This window comes from Melanotaenia boesemani, chromosome 24, assembly GCF_017639745.1.
Source record: "Melanotaenia boesemani isolate fMelBoe1 chromosome 24, fMelBoe1.pri, whole genome shotgun sequence".
NCBI lineage: Eukaryota > Metazoa > Chordata > Actinopteri > Atheriniformes > Melanotaeniidae > Melanotaenia > Melanotaenia boesemani.
Genome location: NC_055705.1, coordinates 13,494,429 through 13,502,426, shown reverse-complemented (window position 1 = coordinate 13,502,426; position 7,998 = coordinate 13,494,429). Strand labels below are relative to the sequence as shown.

The 7,998-nt window shown below is 37.8% G+C and overlaps 1 long non-coding RNA gene across 1 annotated transcript in view; it reads right to left on the bottom strand.

Annotated features, from left to right (window-relative positions):
- Positions 1-1,261: 1,261 nt before the first annotated feature.
- The window catches only part of LOC121635831, a 22,475-nt gene continuing 15,738 nt past the window's right edge, over positions 1,262-7,998 (bottom strand). The window contains exons 2-3 of the long non-coding RNA XR_006009546.1: positions 5,367-5,371; positions 1,262-1,274 (exon numbers count right to left, since the gene is read on the bottom strand). This is a non-coding gene — a long non-coding RNA (uncharacterized LOC121635831). The remainder of the gene's footprint in view (positions 1,275-5,366; positions 5,372-7,998) is intronic.

The window sequence follows — 7,998 nt, the reverse complement described above, 5'->3', positions numbered from 1 at the left end:
CATGCATGCTATTTAAACCATCTGCGCCCAGCACAGCACTGTGTATTTCCCAGGCTATTTATGAGTGGTGTGTTTAAGATGTGCGGCTATCCGGTTTGGCTTTACAACCTTGCATCAAAATATAAACAGTGGGCTATTAGCATGCTCTGCAGTTTGGACCCTTTCTTATAAGGACATCAAATCAGGCATCTGCATCAGGCTGTCCTTTTAACTGGGTCGCCATGTACTCTTCTTGAAACCTCATCAGATGAAACCACAAGGAAGATTAGTAGCAGCATGACACAAAGCACTGCACAAAAGAAAAGATTCACTGGCTTTGTTCAATATTTTAAACAATAACCGCATAAATTACACATTTACAACAACAGATCTAAATTTGACAGACAAGGCTTGTCAGTACAATAGAAGAAAAACAAGAGTCATACATTATTTTGCGTACAGTACAGGAGTGTGACATGAACTACACCTGCTGCAATATCCCAAAAAAGAAAATACCAAACGCTGATGTAGATTTCTATCATCTCAAAACTGCTGTGGGAGACACTCAGGTGGGCAGTGGTGGAAATAATTTACATTTATTTAACTGGTTGTTGTATCTATGTCCAACTCTGATGTACTTAACTTTACCATTTGACATTTATGCTGCTTTGTTTTCCTTAAGATTTCAGGGGCAAACACAGTTTTGTAAATTTCATGGGGCTAATTTACAATGTCAAATCTATGGTTAGTTTTTATTTAAGAAATGTAAGTATTATTTTTTCATTACGGTCTGATTTGCCTGTTAGGAGTGAAAGTTAAACATTTTAATAAAGACTTTACAGAAGTTTTTATTTATACATAGGCATAAATAAAAAAAATGTACATGTCAATTTTCTGAAATCTAATCAGGGAAATCTATATCCTTCTTTCTGTTTGCAAAAAGATATTTTTAGCCTTTTTAATGTATGAGTCCATTTTCTGCTAACAGCAGTATATAACACTGTATATATTTATATATGAAAGCAGTTTGAAATGATCACCATATTTTTATAACCTCCATGCTCAAATTTCCAGGCGTTTGCACACCCTCTGTCCAACCCGATAAACACTTTTACTGGGTAATACGATATGACTGAGAGGGATTACTTGGAGAGATGCTCCTGCACTAATTATTTTTTAGACAGGAGTCCATCTTGTAAATGCTATTTGTGGTTTTGTTTTAAAGAAAACTAATTACAAATATGGTCATGCTTAAAATTGTGTATGTGAAGAGTTAATTATTCATTTTGGTCTAACTAAATGAACCCTGAGAGAACCAAATTAGACAACTTTACATAAAATAAAGTAAATTTCGCTTTTTTTTTTAACATTTCTAAAACACTGCCTTAATGCTTACGCCAATTTAGGTCCTATTTACATATTTAACCATGGTCTCTGTGTATCCCAGCTGATAAATACAGAAAGGCTTCAAGATCCTGTCAGACTTCAAGATACAGACCAACAAAATGTTGGTGGCCAACCAACCAGCCGTAGTGATCGATGTAGCTTTCCTCAACAATGGAAATATCAGGAGAAAGGAACATGAGAAACTGGAGAAATCCCAAGGACTTAAGGAAGAACTGGAGAAAGCCTGGAAGGTGAAGGCAACAATCAGTACCAGTGGTCATCGGCGCACTGGGGGCCGTGTCCCCCACACTGGAGAAGAGGCTTCAACAGATATTTGGAGAAACATCAGACATATTCATCTAGAAGAGCTCAGTTCTAGGAACAACTAAGATACTGCGTAGGACCCTCAAGCTCCCAGGACTCTTGTGGATATATATATATATATATATATATGTTTGTAATTTCTTTCATCCGTGTGGATGTGAGTGGTCATACTTGTACATGCCACCCTCCTGTGTTTCTGATGCAAGCTTGAGTTATTGAATGTTGCATAAGTTTTGTTTTACAGAAAGTGTCCTATCATGGATACCAGGAGATAAAAGTGTGTGTACAAGCGTGTTTGTTTGTGTAGCTCAGGCACAAAGCAGGGTGGGGCTCCATCACCAACTGCTTGAGGGTTAAAGTTCTCTTTTATCACATCTATTTTTGGTCAGGCCTTTTTCCTGGAGTCAAGCAAGCTAATTCTACCACATCAACCTCTTCAGTGGATTCATCAAATATTCCTGACACAAAAGTCACAGTCAGCCGTATTCAATTTTTTTTATCTTTGCAAGTCAAAACATTCCTGAGTCTGGTTCCCATCCACACACCCAGTAAACCATTTCCTGGTTTCTGTGTATAACGTATACCAAGAAGCACACAGCCCAGTCTTTAAATACAAGAAACAATCAATAAGATGCCTCTGAAAGTTGCCTATAAGGCCTTTTTTCCCATAAAGTTTAAAAAGAACATTTTTCTGATCATAAATGAGCCACTTTCTGACAGCTGTTAATGTATATTTCAGTATTTACATATAACAGGAGCATGTGGGATAATTTGAACTGGTTTAAAAGTTAGCAGGTGTCAGTAAACTGGGCAAAAGCTGTTTAGTGTAATAAGAACCAATGGGAGCAATCAGAAGCCAGCAAAGCACAGTGGTTTCCCCTGTGAGCTCAGCCCTCCCTTCTGAGGGATATTCCCTCCTCATTACTTTGCAATTTGCTTACTCACGCACATGCAGCATATACTTATTCTCCCTGCAATGATGTGGTTTGTTCTCATCAGTCAGGATTACTGCTTTGTGAAACAGGGCTGGCGCCAGTAAATACTTAAACAAACAAAAAGAGCTAAATAAATTTTCTGGAAGTTGAGCTATACTTATGAAGATGGTAAGGTGTTGTCTGGAGGTATGTCAATCACCAATCACCAGCAGCAGTGAAATACAGGTTTCTCTGGATATTTTTAGCTTAAACAAATATTCTCATTCTACTTTAGAAAAAAAATACAGCCTTGTAGGTGATGTTCTTGTTTCAAAGGACTGAGTTGTGTGTCTTCTTGGTATAAGCTATACACAGAAACCTAGTAATGGTTTACCAAGGGTGTAGTTGGGATGAGAATAACAAACAACCCTACAGCCCCTCCAGAATACTCATCAAGTGTATTTCTGGTTCTTGGAGCTCATCCCACCAGGGTTGGATTAAAACTGCAGAGGCCCCTGGGCCCAGCAGAGTGTTGCCCAGGGGCCTCTGCAAGTGGTGGTGTGGGGGGCGGAGCTAAATTAGCTTCTGAGATAAATTATCTGCACTACTTACCACTGTCCTGTTTTTCTTCTTTCTTTCCTCATTGACAGACAGATAACTTCTCCTCAGTTTGATAAAACCTGCTCTCTCGCCAGTTGTGCAGGTGGGGTGCCTTTAGGGAGTTCTCCACTGGTCAACCACTGTCATTGCAAACTCAGTCCTACTGGCTGGTGGGTCCGAGCATTTGCCTGCATGCCTGCTGGCAAGCGGATCCTCTGAACAAAAGACATTTTGCTTTACTATTGTGGGCCCCTGGGCCTGTGACCACAATGCCCATTGGATAATCCGGCCATGCATCCCACTTTCTTGTTTTAGTGGGAGTTATTGTGTGTGCATCATATTCCACCCATAATTCACCAGCTCATGTCGGGGAGCCAGATCCCGATCCTGGAAGAGGACTTCTTGAAAAGATGTTAAGGGTCATGTAACATCATCCGTTAACATTGAACAAAACGTTTTTGTGTACTTAGATGTGAAAATATAAATAAATGAGGAGAAATAAGAGGCTAAATGTGTTTTGGAGTTACAGCGGTAGAAGTGGAACCATTATTTTTACACTTTACTATCCTTAAAATGATTATTTTAAACAGGAATCTGATAGTGGTACCAGAGCCACTATGAGAGGGGACCTTGTGGTACCATTGATATGTTGTCATTTTGGACAGGCTATGCTGTTCTGCTGTTAAAAATATGTCTATTCTGGAAAAGCATTATAAGAAAGTGTTCCACATAAACCATCCTTTAGGCTCATCTAAAAAGAAAAAAAGGCTAAAAAAAAACATCAAACCTGTGATAATTCTTAATTCTTGCTTTGTTTAAGTGTTTCTTTTGTATGTTTATTTACATTTTATTTTATCTCTTTTTATATGGTGTCATTTTTATTCTATCTTCTTACCTGCTTTGGGACCAAAGGTGGAAATTAGCATTCTTTGCTATAATTAAGCATGTTTACATCATACTTTTTGGTATTCAATAACCAGCACTGTCCCAATGAAATAAACAAAGAAAGTAAAACATAATCTGTTTTTTTCCCCTCAGCAGCATTTAAAAAGGTTTAATTACATTAAAACTACAGAGGATGCCATTCCTTGACTACATGGCATAGCCTGACAATATCTGAGATACACTCACTTTATTAGGTACACCGTGTTAGTACCAGGTTGGACCCCATTTTGCCTTCAGAACTACCTTCATTCTTCATGGCATAGATTCTTCATTGCTCCATATTAACATGATAGCTTCACACAATCTCCTGTCCCACCACACCCTAAAGAACCTTTTTCCCTTTAAATCCACTTCATGCAACTGGCATAAATTATGCATTCTGGCTGAGTCCTGTCCTGTCCTTTAATAAAACCAAAGTAAAGAGAATTATCAACATATAGCTTTACGGTTTTTTAAGCAAAATAGGGAAAAATCATTTGCACTGTGGTATTTCTCTGGCATGTTTCATTAATTAAATGGAGCAGGAACTTACTGGGATTGACTAAACCACAGTGCATGGACAAAACTTGATTGGATGCACAAGATGTGGCCTAATAAGTGGCTTTTTAAAAAAGTATATTTTTCAAAATATTGTTATATATAAGATTTTGATGAGCCTTATTTATTCACTTTGGGACCAAAGGTTTGTTTTTAGGCTCCCAAAATACTGGTTCCATGTCAGTAAAAAAAAAACAAAACAACAAAAAAAAAAACAAAACAAAACAAAACAAAACAAAACAAAACAAAACAAAACAACCAAAAAAAAAAAAGTAAGCACATACCTCTAAACTCGTCTCTGTGTGGACATTAATTTTATTCCCACTGGCTCTGAACAATCAAAGCTTCGGGGACCCCCTTTGTTCTTTAAGGGAACCCCTTGGGGGTCAGGGATCCCAGGTTAGAAACCACTGCTCTATTGGATTGAGATCTGGTGACTGTGGAGGCCATTGGAGTACAGTGAACTCTTTGTCATGTTCAAGAAACCATTTGGAGATGATTTGAGCTTTGTGACATGGTGCATTTCCTGCTGGAAGTATTCATCAGAAAAGTTGAGTTACTGTTTCCCTTCTATCATTTCCAACTAGCCCCATTCGTCTCTGACATCTGACATCAATAACACATTTTCATCCAGACAACTACAGCTCTCTGGATATTTTCTCTTTTCAGACCATTCTCCACAAATCCTAGAGACAGTTGTGTGTGGAAAATCCCATGAGATCAATGGCATCAACAACCAAAGTCACTCCTTTCTTCCTCATTCTGATGCTCAGTTTGAACTTAAGCAAGTCGTCTTCACCATGTCCACATGACTAAATGCATTTAGATGCTGCCAGGTGATTGGCTGATTAACTATTTGAGTTAACAAATAGTTGAACGGGTGTACCTAATAAAGTGGCTTGAGTGTAAATCTTTGCATCTTCTTCATGATGTCAAGCGGTTTTACAAGATTTTGTTTTGTGGACACTTTTTGGCCTCAAGACTGAGTCCAGAGCATCTGATCTTGTTGTTGTCATGTGAGATTTATGCATAAAACTACTTGGTTAATGTCAGGAATCAATAGTACCTAATTAGATTACTTTACTAGTTACTTTACTCCATGTCATTTTGTGGGTTTTCAACATAAGAATTCCCTATACGAACCAACTGGAGTCAAGCTGGTACAATACAGTAGGTACCTACTGCCCTATATGATGGAAAGATTCTGCAAACTCTTATCTTTTTTTAAACATTTGACAGGCTAGCTGCAGCAGCAACAAACTAAAACTGTGTAGCATTTGCTTTATTTTCATTAAATCAAAGTCTGGGAAAACAGATATAATGAAGAACCTGATGAATATGTTTAAGGAAATGTTCTATCTTGATAAGCAATGGATGAGTAGATTGATATCTGTACCCTAAGGTGCAGCTGGCTAGCTTAGAATAGCATCAAAGTTTTCAAACCAGGAGTTGCACAAAGATTAATATTAAGAAAATCTATTTAGGAACACCTCTTAGGTTCAACAATACTGTTTTACACCTTATAAAACCAGCAGAAGTTACTAATGATGAGAAAAGACCTCTTGATGAAAATTTATAGTGTTGTGTTAAAAATTAGCATGTAAATTGTAAATCACATACTACTGAAGATAACAGCAGACTTTTACTTGGGTTTACAGGGGCTTTATTAATATAGTGAACCTTGCTGAGGATGCCACAAAAACCAGAGAACAGCTTCCTCATATTTCCAGCCTTTTTGCTTAGAAAAGCTAATCACAATATAGCTTTAAAGTCATGTTGTAAAATAGAACACCAGAGCAGTAGTGAATGAGTTAATGGAAACATACGATATGATGCAACCATACCTAAGAGAAAAAATTTATAATGGAGCTGATCTGTTTCCAAGAAAGCCAACAACAGAGTTTCCTGAATTGTTTTGCAAACCAAAACTGGGAATTATAACTTAGACTTCTTAGAAGAATCCTCTGACGTACATTGTGAAAACAGTCTGAGCAAGCAGTCACATGACTTGTTATTGTAAAAGGTATAATGCCATGGGATGGTAAGTATCTGAAAGCACGAAGATGAGCGACAACGCTTAAGTAGGGCATAAAATTTTCTTCTCAAGATGACTATCTGAAATATTTTCTTTTTTTTTTCTTATTTAACTGAATTCTTTTCAGGAGGATGTTCCAGAGCTCACCTGCACACTTGCACGTGTGCAGTAGACACTGATTCTATCTGTGAGATAAAAATGATAAAATGAGACTCAAAGCAGGGGCAGATGAGCTAGTTTTTACAGGGTACCGGTGGACATACACAAACACTCCCACAGTGCCTCAACTGTTTTATACCGTTATGTTTCAGCAGTAAGCATGCCTCAACCCACAGTAGTAAGATTCCAAGAATTTAATTATATACGGTCCAACACTCGAGGCATGCACATAACTATTTTTCCTGCCTTAACGTAACTAACACGGGCAGCTGGCGAGAGGAGGTTCAAACAGCTAGAAATGTGCACACACTTAAACATGCATGGTATATAGTGCAGCCAGTGGGAGGATGGTAAAGCTGTCACTACGTGAAACAAATTGTAATATGAAATTATAGGTTGTTACACTGGTTTGCTTTTTTAACATATTTATAGCTGAGCATTAGCAGTCCAAAACACCTGCTGGAGTTCATGTGTTTCTGCATTATGCAACAGTCTCAACCTGTCTGCTCCTGTGTGGTGTCAAAAACAATTTTGATGATTTTTGTAGAGGCAGCCATAGTTTGAAGGTATTAATATTTTTCAGTGCCTGCTTTAAACTTGATTTTATTTAATTTTGTGCAGTTTAATATGCTGTTTCCCTTCATTGCATTGTTCCTGTATTCAGTAGATACTCTTCCACTTTCACCTGTTTGGACCACTTAGTTTTTTTTTGTTTGTTTGTTTTTGTAGAGGGGCATCATTTATGAGCACTGGATTATCCTAGCACACATCAATCAGTGTGAAAGCTTGCACATTTCTACTAGCACAGCTTTTCATGAAAAGGCCATCACAAGGTGAGCAGATCAAGGAGATGCTTCCTGAAGTGTTGAACACAGATTCTTAGATAAGTCTTTCTTCTTTCTCTGCAGGGTAATGATTTTATAGGATGATACTTCTGAGGGACTAAAAATGGCCTGACCCATAAACTTCATTTTGTAGAAGCTGAAGTGGACTAATATGTCAAGGCTGTGTGTTGCAGAGGGCTGGTGTTGAAATACTCTCTAATTAACTAGGATTAATTAGCTTGGAGTGTGTGCACATGAGCAGCATTTCCTAAAAGACTCGTAATATTCATAGTAT